Raw genomic sequence first — 14,674 nt, forward strand, 5'->3', positions numbered from 1 at the left:
AGTTGAGAACCACACCTGCACCTGGAATTTTTAACTATAAAGACGTGCTGTTGAATTCTTCAAAACTTGTGATGTGGCACTTTGGCCTCGTCATTTTAATCCGGTCAAACATTACCCTCTGGTGGTGGACAACAGTATAGCTTCAACTTGTTCCAATCCCGTCCAACCATCCAGTCCGGGGGGGGGGGCACGTGAAACAGTGTCAGAGTCATCCGGTCGTTAAGTCTGACGTCACTAGCCGTGTCTGGGCCTAAACTCCGCTGCAGGTCCATATATCAAACGATCACTGTGGCATTACTGAGAGTTGAAAAACTGTCTAAAGTCTTTCATCTTTTTTTTTTTTTTTTTTTGTGTCCCGTTTGGATCTTTAGCCATCAGAATTGTTGTCTTAAGGCCAAGAAAGATGCCAAGCGGATTTATTTTACCAAGTGGATCGTCATGGCCTTGCCATATTGGTCCATTTGATTGACCTTTATTATAATTATGAATTTATTTTATTTTCAGTTGCTACAAACGGGACAGACATGACTGGAGGATAGGACAGGGAGAAAGAATGAAAGAAAGAGAGGGAGAGAAAGAAAACCAAATGGGAGAAGAGACGGTGAGAAGGGGGGGAAGAAAGAAAAAAAAAAAAGAACAAAACTCCTGGGTCACCTGTATGGAGAAAAAAAACAGAAGAGAAAGCAAACAACAAAGAGCAACATAATAAATAAAAAAACGGCACCATCACAATAAACTAGCTAGCAGTAGATATCAGTAGATACTAAATAATAAACGATATTGTGCAGCACGCAAGATAGACAGCGCACAATGTGCTTTGAGGCAGCAGCCAAGAAAGCTGTAGTCCGCGTCTGTGAATACCCGTGTGTACACCTGTGTGCATACCTGTGTGGATCAGCATGCTTGCATTCCAAAGGTTTCTCCATGTAACGATCTGCTAGGGAGTGTGGGGAGCCACAGCCCCGTCCTCCAGGGCATGAAGCAGGTATGGAGGAGATCAAAACTCCAGACATCCAGAGGCCCCCAGAACACAAGAGACCAAGGAAGACCAACAGAGGGGCAGCCGCGCCACTGTCCCAGAAAGAGCTGAGGAGAGTCCCAGATGAGGGCTCACTCAGCAGCCGCGGAGCAGAAGCCAGGGGGGGTTGCAGTGACGCGCCCGTGAGCTCCGCCGGCAGCCAGCTGTGCCTGAGTGACCGAGCCCCAGGCCGAGAGGCCGGGGGCACCCCACCTCCGAAGTGGCCCGAGCGAGCCCCAGGCTCCAGGCCCCGATAAGCGGCCGCCAAGGAGTGAGCCGGTGTGTACCCAGACGCCCACCCCCAGACACAAAGAACCACCAACGCACCGACACCTGAGGGAGTCCGCCACTGGCAGGGGAAGTGGTGGTGGGGGGAGATAGGCCTCCAAACCTTGGAGGGCCTGAGATGTCCCCAGAGAGGTGGCGTCTGATACCCAACCTGACATATAGACACAGACATACAGGCACACACAGACACAAACATCCATTCCCACCCTCATGCTCTCATATGCACTTACTCCACACTCAACCAACGTGGAGACAGACATAAAGAGACGCTGTACACACGGTCACACTCCCCAAGCGTACTCTACGAACCGGGTCTAGGTACCCTTGCCCCTGGAGGGGGGAACTGCACCCAGACCCAGGTGGTGTTACCCTTTTCCCTGCGGTGGGGAGAGGCAGACCGCCCCGACTCCGCAGCAGCAGGGAGGCCCCACACTCCAGACCGCAGTCGGACGGCCAACTCCTCCTCCTAGCCCCCCCGCTCCAGCAGGCCGCAGAGAACGGGGGTGAGAGAAGACTCCAAACCTCCCTCCACCCGCTCATTGTAGTGTTGATGCATGTGTGTTCTAAGGTGCAATTAAAACCCAGGAGGGCATGGAGCTACCTGCCAGAGAGCAGCAGGTAAGCACATAGTCCCTCCTGCTAGCCCTCAATGTCTACGTGTATTCAAAATTGAGAGGTGGGCAACGACGCCAGGGGTGGGGTGTACACCCTGATGGTAATTCTGACTCCGTGTATCGTGCCCACCCCCAAGATCCTATATGTATGCGTAATGAGAGTGTGAGTAATGTGAATGTCTAAGTTGTGGGATAAAATTGAGGCAGAGGCAGCCAGAAGGGGACGGGGGGGGTAGCCTCCTCTGCACCCTGGTGACATACCCCTACTCCAAGGCCCTACATGTGTGGGTGGTTGTGGTGGAGCGGGAAGAGGGAGGCAGCTGGAGATGGGGAGGGAAGGAAGGGAGGGGCAGGTCTTTCATCTTTAATAAAATGATCAGCGTTCTGCTCTACCAGGTGTAACAATTGAGTTTAACATCCAGGCATCCATGAAAACGGAATTTATGACATTTAACGGAGTTACAAGTTAGCAGGGAGTTAGCTCGCTAGCTTCTATCTAAATACAATATAGCATGTCCTGACTGCGGGGTTTTGGAAACAAATTCAAACGTACAGCTCTAATTAGACTAATTAGTTTTGATAAAATGAAAGATAAATATTCATTAGAAACACGGGATTTTTATAGATATCTACAGATGAGGCATTTTGTCAATAAAAAGCTAAAAGCTAAGGCTGGATTAAGTAAACAGCTGCTAGACGTATTTAAAAGGGCAGTTCAAATAAAAATAGAGGTATTATAGGTGACCTCTATAAAGGATTAACAAATATGAAATTACACTCAACCTTATATAGCAAAGCAAAATGGGAAATGGAGGGAGGAATAAAGGAGGAAGAATGGACAACAATATGGGCATATCAATGGAAATGTAGCAGCTCACAGAGCTAGAGGGAATTTGGGTGGAAAAGCCTGATAAGATATTTTATTACACCTCACCAAAAATCTCACTATGAAGGTAACCCGCCCGCTTGCTGGAGAAATTGTGGAAATACAAATGCAAATCACTATCATATTTTCTGGGACTGTCATGTTATTAAAACTTATTGGAAGGGAATACATGTAGCAATACAAGAGACATTTGGAAGATATTTACCTTTGGAAAGTAAAACTCTATTTTTGGACTTATGCCAGAAGGATGGACAAAGAACAATAAATACTTGTTTAATATTTTACTGGCAGCAGGCAAAAAAGCCATCACAAAAAATGGCTTTCTTCAGAGAGCCCAACTATGAACATGTGGATGAACATCACAATGGACATTTACAGAATGGAGAAAATGACAGCAGATGTGAACTACAAGAGGGACCTGTTTGTATCACGATGGAAGAAATGAATGGACTACATTAAAAAACGCAGGCCAGCTTTTGCTTTTGCTTTAGATTTTGACTTTGTTAACTACTAGAAGACTAGAGGAAATATTAGTTACATTAATGGAAACAAAAACACACTCCCTACATTTATTTATTTATTTTTCTTTCCTTTTTCCTTATGTATTTTTTATTTATTTATTGTTTCCTGTTTTGCTTCTTTTTCTTTTCTTTTTTTTCCTCTTCTTCTTCTTTCATTCTTATTGTATGGATATTTTAGTTGTTTAAATATAGAAAAAAAAAAGAAAAAAAATATATGTACTGAAAAATTGCTGAAATTGATGGTGTTGTATAGTGATTCCAAAATGTCAATTAAATAAAAAAAAAAAAAAAAACGTACAGCTCTATTATCACTTCCAACATAAATGAAGACAGAAAACTAAACAGCAGTGACGTTTGTAGGGTTACTGAAGTTGGGCTAGCTGGTATATAATGATGTGCTACGTGACCGCTAGCGACACAGCTATGTTAGCATAATATAAACAAGCTAACTTTTTTTCCACTCGATAAAAGTTAACGTGAGTGTTCTCGGTGGTCAGGAACAAATGTAATCGCATGGCAGGATGCTGTAAAAGGACCAAACTTCAGCCAGGAGAACAACTGAGATAATCCATCCACAATACGAGGTTAGTCATTCATATACTGCTGCATGGGCTGGGCTGCAGTTACATCCTAAGGTTTTAAAAACTGAGCGTAAATAAATGATTAGCGGTAATAAAAGCCGAGGGAGGTAAACAGTGATCACTGACTGTTTTAGGAGCTTTTTGAGATCAAATAGAAGAAAATACAAAACATTAAACATGTTAACAACACAAAAGCCATATTAAACTACTTTAGGCCCGGAAGTAGGATTCGTCACGTCATCACTTAACGACCGGATAGCTGGACTGGCCATAGGCACTAGTGATGGGATTTCCGTCTCTTTTTAGAGAACCGGCTCTTTCTGAATGAGTTGAAGTTATGAACTGTTTCTAAGAGACAAATAACACCAGGATCCTTTTCTATGTAGCTGACAGCTGGTAACTGTGCAGGGGCGGATCTAGCAAAGTTTTTGCCAGGGGGGCCAGGTAGGGCATTAACAGGAAAAGGGGGGCACAAAGACATACTTTTCTTTCTTATTCTCATTTAAAATGTTTCACTTTTATTAAATAATCATCTGAGTCTTGCAACCAAAGTTTTTATCTGACATACAATGTATAGAAATCATACATATACCAACAAGACAGTGTACATCACTGTCACAACAGCATCCGTTTTCATTCAAAGGCTTTATGGCTTTTCCTATAATACCTGGTGGGCCGGTCTCTAGTCAAAATGCCCGGGCCCATTTTTTGTCCCAGTCCAGCCCTGGTCAGAGTAACAGGTAACAATTTAGAAACACCAGCTGACCTAACACCACAAATTTAAACTTAATAGCATTTTAATATATTTGCAAAAGATGCTCACTGCAAATGTATTCTAGTTAAACTGTTGCACCGACACAAATGGTCTACTATATCAGTAATCATATCAATAGTCCAATGAATCACAACAGAAAAGTTTTGACCTCTGAACTTTGGCTTCATAGAGACCCACTGTTGGACTTCTAAATTTGTGATATATGATACTCTGGCCTCAGCACTTCATCCAGTCCCCTACCACCCCCTGTTGGTGGACAACATTATAGCTTCAACTTCTCCAATGTTTCTATACCACAGAATTATAAACATTCTTAATAAATCAATCAATAAATAAATGGAAACAAAACTTAGGTTTTGGTAGATTTGTCACACTTAAATGTCAATAAAATTCTAATAATAGCCAAAGAAAACCGAATGAACTACAAAATGCTTTTAAAAAAATATGATTTGAGTGAAACAGCAAAGAAACAAGGTCAGTGACGTCTGTCAGTCTCCAAAGAGCTAACGGTGCGTTCACACCGAACGCGATAGACGCAACCAGAGTGTCAGGTTTACATGTAAAGTCAATGGAGAAGCGTAATGAAGCGCGACTGGGGTTCCCACGAAAACGCATCAGTCGCGTGTCCTAGTAGCGCGACTGACGCGTTTAACGCGCGAATAAAAATACACACTTCAGTTTTTGTGGTGCATTTTGTGCATTCGCGCATATCGCGTCAACCGCTCGAGTTGGAAAAATCTGAACTCCAGCGTGAAGTCGCGCCGCGACAACCAATCAGGAGCCTGGTGATGTTGCTCTGACCTATGTCAAAGGGGCAGGTCCAGCCAAAGCCCTTCATTCTTCATTCAATATGGAGGAAAGGCTAATCAACCCGGAGCTGTACGACACCAGCTGCTTTCTGTACCGAGACAGGAATAAAAAGGACCGAGCTTGGAGGAAGATATGTGAAGAGATCGGGCAACCTGGCAAGTTCATCCATTTCTCTTTTGAATTTTTGACTGACCCAGGGAAGCCGCGCAAAAGCTAGCAAGCCCGCCTACTGTCCCGCTATTTTCCCACTGATGAACAAATACTTTTCCGCTAACAAGATAATGTAAAGTGAAAAGAGAATCAACTTGTGAGAACTGTGAGTAATGTTCATGTTTGTGTGTGAAAAAAGTGTATAAAGTGCGTGGGGAGGGGCTAGTTATTCTGAGAACCCCTGCTGCAATAAATGAGGGACCACTGTATATACTTTCTCTATGACTATTGTTTCCAACCTGTTAACATTTAATATTGTCTTGACAGAGCCAACTGATTCTGCAGCAGAGCATCCCCTGTTGCTTATCCTGGCTCCCCAGTCCCTCCGCTCCTGCTGCTGCACCCACAGCTATGTAATTGTAGCATCAGATGTACCGCAGCACTGATAACTTTTCACCTGGCCATCCTGGTGTCCCTGAACAGGCCACACCAGTCTCCAACGGAGCATTTCCTCCTCAGCCTTGTTCCTGCTCTGGAGAGCATGCCGCCTCAGATACGAGTATTAGTGAAATTTCAAATTTATAAATTAGTTTTTGAAAACAGCACAGCTGTGTTAAATTTGGAAACATTGGACCCGAGCAATCAGTAGTTTTCTGATGAGGCAGCAGCTCTGCAGGGCAGAAACAATGTTCGTAGTTTTCTCCTCCTTCTCCCTGAGGCTCTAACACTTTAAGCTGGGTCCTTTTTATTCCTGTCTCTCTGTAAATACTTATATTTGATATATTTATGTTTAATGTGTTTCTGTTTGAGAATTTTAATATTATTTCAAATAAAACTTTTTAATGACTAATGTCTCAGTTCAACTACACAGCAAATATTGGCACACAGCTTGACACATGTAGAATTTATCTCATGTTATACTAATGAAAAAATATACTGTTATATAGGAACATAGTGAAGACCAATTATTTAAGAGAATAAAGAGAGGTTAGTTTATTTTGGAGTCAAGCTCCATTTATTAAGAATATTTAAAAACAGGCAGGAACGCTCTTCAGAGGTTTGTGGGTGGCTCAGAGCCGTTGTGGGGAAGTCGCTGGGACTTCAAACGGGCTTCTTTTGGCTGCCAAGACGCTGCCCCCTCCACCGAGAAGTGGGCCCTGAACCTCTCCCTCACCAGGACAGCCTCTCTGGAGGAGTTGTTGGCTGCTACACGACCCAGGCCTGTTTTGAAAAATTAACCTGTGATAAGACGGGTCCGCGGACCATCTCTGCACTGCGATGGTGATTAGTGGCTCCTTGCACACTAAGGGCTCCACACAGGGACAAGGCGCACTCGGTTACGATCAGATCTTCCCTGGGCAGGGAGAGGTGATGAACTGTATGCCACTTTTTCATTGGCATACATTAAGTACAATGTTTTATTGCCTACGGTGGGGCAGGTCACATACTGGGTGAAGGTGGGCAGTGTGGAGTCCAGCGAGACATGATTAAAGTCCCCTGATATTAGAAGAAGAGCTCTCGGAGATTGTGTTTGCAGTCTGCAGACCACAGAGAGTCACAGGCTGCCTCCACGGATGCTAACGGCTAATAGCTCAATGTCTCTGCTGCAGAGTTGTTCTTTTCACAGCGATGTGCCCAGGGATACCACAACTGTCTTTAACAAACACTGCCAGTCCCCCTCCTTTCCTCTCACCGCTGTCTCTCGTCTTGTCTGCCCGCAGCAGCTGGAAGCCGGGCAGCCTACTCACAGAGGGAGTACCGGGCAGTGCCGGGATACTGCCACTGTGACCGGGTTAGCGTCATTAGCTCCTCAATCATATCAGGGAGCGATCTCACATTTACAGTGATTACAGGAAGGAGAGATGGTGTGTAAGGTGTCCTTCTCGGGAGACATCACCCCCGTCTCTTCCCTCACCGGGGTTGTCGGGTCTGTCTGCCGGTAGCGCAGCTGCAGGGCGCAGCACTAACAGCTGATCCCTAACGTAAACAAAGGAGCCATGCGCCGAGTGTCCAAATACGGGTGAAAAAAGAGGAGACAAAAGAAGAGAAGAGTCAACATAACTAGCACAAAGCGGTAATGCATGATGGCAGAATCTGATTGCTAAGACATAAGTTAAAGGTTAAGAGAAGTAAAGAGGAAAATAAGAAAGAAGCTCAGAAATGAGCAGAGCTGCCATAACAGGTAACACAGTTAAGGTTTCAGAAAAAGCATTCTGTCGTTTGTTTGCTTGATCATGCTTTAAACACATCAAAATGCATAGTGGGATTATAATACAAGTGAATACTGCGACAAGCACTGGTATTGAATAGGCAATCACTTAGCAGCAAGGTGAATCGGTGATGCATTAGTGTGGTCTGCACTTCCTCTTCTTTGATTGGGTGAAATGAGTTGAAAGTAATTGGATGAGGGAACCATGGGGAGTGCCCTGCATAATTTCAATAAAACGCCGTTTTTATGCATCTTTGAACGGTGTTTTCTGCCGAGTGACGTAAAAAGCGGCGTTCAAAGATAGACGAAAACACAGTTTTTTCCGCCACTTGGATGGTGCATTCAAGGCGCCATGTGATATTTGGCACTAATGGCTTGCCATACCTGATGGACCCAGGTATGGCAAGGACGTCCTTTACGCCGCTGATCTGCTCTCCACAGTAAATAGAGAAGGGAGACTCTCTCTTCAAACGCTAGATTGACAGCTGCCATCTTGCAAACATACCGTCTGGCACTACTTCCTCCCACATTTCCGCTTCACGCGTGATCAATTCGCGTTGGATGCGCGTCGAGGTATGAATGTGCACGCGACCAGCTAGGGGCGTCTGGCGCGTTTTGGTCGCATCTATCGTGTTCGGTGTGAATGCACCGTAAGAAACAATTTCAAAGGCTTTGGGACTCCACTGGTACCAAATGCACAAACCTTTGAACAGTTTGAACAGTTGCTATTTGAAACAGCCTGTTCTCCCCCTGTACTGTGCACAATACTATACAGGGCCCCAAAATACAGTACGGACTTTATAAAGGAATTTGCTGCATTTCTGACTGAAGTCACGATAAAATGTGACTCCTTTCTTATTGTCAGGGATTTTAATATTCATGTGAGCTGTCCAGAAAAGCCCATGGTTAAAGACTTTTTCAATCTTACTGATTCTTTTAATTTAGTTCGATGTGTGTCTGCACCCACACAAAGGTGTGGCCACACTCTCGATCTGGTTTTAGCGCACACATTGCCTGTTTTTAATCTGAAAGTCTCTGACCCTGTTTTCTGTCCCTGTTGTTAAATTCTGTCACAGCACCACGGTTCTCCACCTACTATAATCAATTCTCCATTCCTGAGACACTCAAACGTAGAGGAACTCAGTTCTGGGTTTCATACCACTTGTCAAACTGCCTTGCATATTGTTGCCCTTCTAAAAATCAGGCATGTTAAGACAAAGCTTGAACCCCGGTTGAACGATGAAGCCCGCGCTGCGAGGCGTGAATGTCGTAGGGCTGAGCGGAGATGGAAAAAAGATAACTTACAGGTCTCTTTGCAAAATGAGAGCGCTGGGCCTTATATAAGTTCACAGTAAAAGAAGCAAAGCGGAAATACTTCGCTAACATTATTTTGATAAATTATCGGAAACCACATATATTGTTTAAGTCAATTGAGACCATTTTAACCCCTTTTCTGCTCTCAGTTTTGAGCCTTCACATGAAATGTGTGAAAAGTTTCTGCACTTCTTTATAAACAAGGTAGCTTCGGCTAGGGCGCAGATTATTTTGCCCACATCTGACGCCTCTGATCCTCCAAATTGCTCGGCTGTCTTTCAACAGTTTGAGTCGGTTACTCTTGCTCAGCTACAGGAGGTGGTGGATCATCTAAAGCCTGTAGGCTCGCCCTACGATGCCACCCCTCCCCGTTTTCTGAAAGAAGTGGTTTTCTACCACAGGTTCAACTGTTTTAACCATTTTAAATAGCAGCCTTACCTCAGGTGTGGTTCCAAAGAATTTCAAAGATACAATTGTGCAACCACTTCTTAAGAAACCTGGGCTAGATACAAATCCGGTTTTGAAAACTTTAGACCAATATCTAAGCTGCCCTTTTTATCTAAAGTCTTGGAAAAAGTAGCAAGTAACCAATTGATCCTGTACTTGAATGCACAAAATGTTCAGGAGATTTTCCAGTCCGGTTTTAAAGCAATGCATAGCACTGAATCAGCACTTTTAAGAACTTTTAATGATATATTTTTATCATGTGATTCTGGTGAAAGTGTCATTCGTATTTTACTCGATTTAACTGCTGCATTTGACACTGTAGACCATGAAATTTTAATCTCGTGTTTGGAGCAGTGTCGGTATAACAGGTGTGGCTCTGAAATGGTTCAGGTCTTACTTAACAGATCGATCCTTGTCAGTTCGCCTAGGAAAGTGCGAGTCCTCCCGTGCTCCGCTGTCTCATGGAGTACCACAGGGTTCCATTCTGGGCCCTATCCTGCTTTCGCTTTATTTACTTCCCTTGGGCTCAGTTTTTAGGAGACACAGAATATATTTTCACTGGTATGCAGATGACTGCCAGATTTATGTTCCAGAAAAGCCAGATCGGGTCGGTTGTAACCAATGTTCCCTCTAATGTTTCATGTGTCTGAGCGAACACACAAACTCCCTGAGCGTCCCTTGGACCCCTGTGAGCAACAGCAGACGTGTGCACTGTGGTCACGCCAGCATCCAATCCATCCAAGTTACATGTTTATTAAAATAATCAAATTACAGCATTTACATTTATGTTAGACTACTTTTAATTAACTGCTTCAGCCCACTTACAATGAAAATTAAAAATAAAATCTTGTTCATGACCTGTAGTATGTTAACACTATTGGAAGTAAAAATAACTTGAACTCCAATTGTTGCAACTTTCATACATAAATAAAGCCGTGGCCGGCTGAGTTGGTTGTGTCCCTGTGACGCGCCTCCAATAATCCATAATGAGTCGTACTTGTACTTTGCACATTTATTTTAGGAACAAAACAAAAACAAGCGTTTGCGCTTTCAATCAATTTACAAATAGCGTATGGATTACAAGGTGTGCCAAAAAATGACGGTCAACAGAAAAGTTTGCCCACAAACTACTCACCCAACACACCTGCTGCGAACACCGAGATCAGGTAAATAGACTGTGACCACACCCACATGCTATCTCCTGAGATGCAGGTAAAGCTATACACCTGTGCCACCATAACAAATAAACAAAACATAAACATTGACTTTGGCTCTTACACCAATTTTGAAAACAAAACTTTCTTTTCTTATTTGTTATACAGGGAGTGCAGAATTATTAGGCAAATGAGTATTTTGTCCACATCATCCTCTTCATGCATGTTGTCTTACTCCAAGCTGTATAGGCTCGAAAGCCTACTACCAATTAAGCATATTAGGTGATGTGCATCTCTGTAATGAGAAGGGGTGTGGTCTAATGACATCAACACCCTATATCAGGTGTGCATAATTATTAGGCAACGTCCTTTCCTTTGGCAAAATGGGTCAAAAGAAGGACTTGACAGGCTCAGAAAAGTCAAAAATAGTGAGATATCCTGCAGAGGGATGCAGCAGTCTCAAAATTGCAAAGCTTCTGAAGCGTGATCATCGAACAATCAAGCGTTTCATTCAAAATAGTCAACAGGGTCGCAAGAAGCGTGTGGAAAAACCAAGGCGCAAAATAACTGCCCATGAGCTGAGAAAAGTCAAGCGTGCAGCTGCCAAGATGCCACTTGCCACCAGTTTGGCCATATTTCAGAGCTGCAACATCACTGGAGTGCCCAAAAGCACAAGGTGTGCAATACTCAGAGACATGGCCAAGGTAAGAAAGGCTGAAAGACGACCACCACTGAACAAGACACACAAGCTGAAACGTCAAGACTGGGCCAAGAAATATCTCAAGACTGGTTTTTCTAAGGTTTTATGGACTGATGAAATGAGAGTGAGTCTTGATGGGCCAGATGGATGGGCCCGTGGCTGGATTGGTAAAGGGCAGAGAGCTCCAGTCCGACTCAGACGCCAGCAAGGTGGAGGTGGAGTACTGGTTTGGGCTGGTATCATCAAAGATGAGCTTGTGGGGCCTTTTCGGGTTGAGGAGGGAGTCAAGCTCAACTCCCAGTCCTACTGCCAGTTTCTGGAAGACACCTTCTTCAAGCAGTGGTACAGGAAGAAGTCTGCATCCTTCAAGAAAAACATGATTTTCATGCAGGACAATGCTCCATCACACGCGTCCAAGTACTCCACAGCGTGGCTGGCAAGAAAGGGTATAAAAGAAGAAAAACTAATGACATGGCCTCCTTGTTCACCTGATCTGAACCCCATTGAGAACCTGTGGCCCATCATCAAATGTGAGATTTACAAGGAGGGAAAACAGTACACCTCTCTGAACAGTGTCTGGGAGGCTGTGGTTGCTGCTGCACGCAATGTTGATGGTGAACAGATCAAAACACTGACAGAATCCATGGATGGCAGGCTTTTGAGTGTCCTTGCAAAGAAAGGTGGCTATATTGGTCGCTGATTTGTTTTTGTTTTGTTTTTGAATGTCAGAAATGTATATTTGTGAATGTGGAGATGTTATATTGGTTTCACTGGTAAAAATAAATAATTGAAATGGGTATATATTTGTTTTTTGTTAAGTTGCCTAATAATTATGCACAGTAATAGTCACCTGCACACACAGATATCCCCCTAAAATAGCTAAAACTAAAAACAAACTAAAAACTACTTCCAAAAACATTCAGCTTTGATATTAATGAGTTTTTTGGGTTCATTGAGAACATGGTTGTTGTTCAATAATAACATTATTCCTCAAAAATACAACTTGCCTAATAATTCTGCACTCCCTGTAAAGCTCTGACTTGTATTATGAGTCTGGGAGAGAGTCTGTAACTCTCTGTCTGCAAAATACAGTAAATAATGACCAATGTTGGGCAATTAATTATATAGTTACTTCTTCAAAAAAGTAACGTTGTTGTTTGCTATGCAAACAACCAAGTTTTTTGCAGCTGTTTACCTAAGAATGCAGCCAAGGCGTTTTTTTAAACAAACATTTCAAACTATTTACAGAACAATCAGCTGTTCTGCATCAAATCTGATGCCACACAAATTATTTGTGCCACAACAAAAAATAATTTCTGTCCACTATGAGATGAAGGAGAACAACAGCCTGATACCTGCAGGCCTGACAGCAGCAGATGTATCACTGCTGTAACACCTGTAACACTCAGCAGTCGCCTCATTGTTCTGACACACACAACAAAACTATTGACTACACTACACACTAACTACACACTCACTACACACTAACTACACACTAACTACACACTAACTACACAAGATTTGCACTAAACGTCGCAAATCTCTCAAAACACGCCGTCACTCCTAAAACTTCCCCCTCCCTAAACAACTAAATGTCATGTTGCCATATCATTTTTTGATTGGTTGACATGGTACATTTAACAACCAATAGGAAAGGCTGGGAGGTTTTTTTGGTGTTCTTTGCTCACAGGCTTTCGAGCGTTTTCCTTATAAAACGCCGTTTTTACCGTTTCTTCCCGCAGTAAATATAAACAACGACAGTATTCAGGAAGAAACAAACATTGCAGATATTTTTATCATAACTCTGGTTTTACGTGGCCGATAAACACAATTTAAAAACTGGTATAAAGTCCACACTTTTCCCGTCAGTTGTTCTGTCTGTCCTGCTCACATCTCCAATGGTTGTACACGCTGTCATTAACGTGGCTTCACTCCACATCAGCCGCTTTGCTAAAACACCGGCACATAGCCTGTCAACCACGTGGATTAGCTGCGTATATATGAATGTGAATCGCATCATTGGCTGGACTGTGGGATAAGGTGGCATCGTTCTAATCCCATACGGGAGCAGCCAGTCACTGACTAACACTGCAGAACAGAATTGTTAAAGTTTTAATGTTAATTTCAATTCAGGTTAGATTTTTTTTCTGTGCGCAGAGACCGTGCCAGAAGTGCGCAATTGCGCACACGCGCAGCTTAGAGGGACCATTGGTTGTAAGGTCTAGTTTCTTTCATCTGAGGCAGCTGACCAAAATTAAGCACTTTCTTGCATGACAGCAATTTGAAACAGTAATCCATGCCTTTGTAACCGTTCGGCTGGATTACTGTAATTCTCTTTATTTTGGGGTGAGTCAATCTCCTGCTTTTCGACTGCAGCTAGCTCAGAATGCTGCTGCACGTCTTTTAACTGGCACTCGTAGATGCGAGCATATCACCCAGTTTTATATTCACTTCATTGGCTGCCCGTGCATTTTAGGATCATATTAAGCCGCTTTTATTTGTTTTTAAATGTTTGTCCAATGCTGCCCCTCTGTACCTCTCTCAGCTTCTTCATCCATACATACCTTCCCGGTCCCTCAGGTCGGCAGACCAGCTCCTCCTAAGCGTGCCCAGGACTAATCGTGAGCTCAGAGGGGATCGGGCGTTTGCTGTGCAACACTGTGGCAGCACCAAAACTGTGGAATGAGTTGCCTTTACATGTTAGACAGGACCTTCCTTATCTGTTTTTAAATCACGTCTTAAAACATATTTATTTACTTTGGCTTTCAGCACAGCAGGACTTGTTGATGTCTCTTAATATGTTTCTTATTAATCATATTATTTTTCAATTTTAAGATATTCTATATGTAATGTAAACTGCTTTCTCTTTGTTTATATTTGTAGTACGTTGGCCAACATTGTTGGATGTAAAGTGCATTATAAATAAAGATGCTATGCTATTCTAAGCAAATATGATATTGAAAATGTGATAAATAAAAATGAATAAAAATAAGACTGCAAGTTTTTTTACAGCTGCAAAGTTCACGGGCAGCAGCCTTTTGTGTGTCTCCGTGTGTGCTGCATGAAAAGTTACAAGAAATACATTTTTCAATTATCACAAAATTAACTTTGACACAAGGGGATAAAAAAAATTAAGGGCTCGTCCGGGATTTGAACCCGGGACCTCTCGCACCCTAAGCGAGAATCATACCCCTAGACCAACGAGCC

The 14,674-nt window shown here is 43.2% G+C and overlaps 1 non-coding gene across 1 annotated transcript; it reads right to left on the reverse strand.

Annotated features, from left to right (window-relative positions):
* Positions 1 to 14,602: 14,602 nt before the first annotated feature.
* On the reverse strand, positions 14,603 to 14,674 carry trnap-agg. The gene has a single exon. It is a non-coding gene; the product is annotated as a tRNA-Pro (tRNA).

Source organism: Simochromis diagramma, unplaced genomic scaffold (assembly GCF_900408965.1).
Source record: "Simochromis diagramma unplaced genomic scaffold, fSimDia1.1 OVJJ01000333.1, whole genome shotgun sequence".
Classification (NCBI taxonomy): domain Eukaryota; kingdom Metazoa; phylum Chordata; class Actinopteri; order Cichliformes; family Cichlidae; genus Simochromis; species Simochromis diagramma.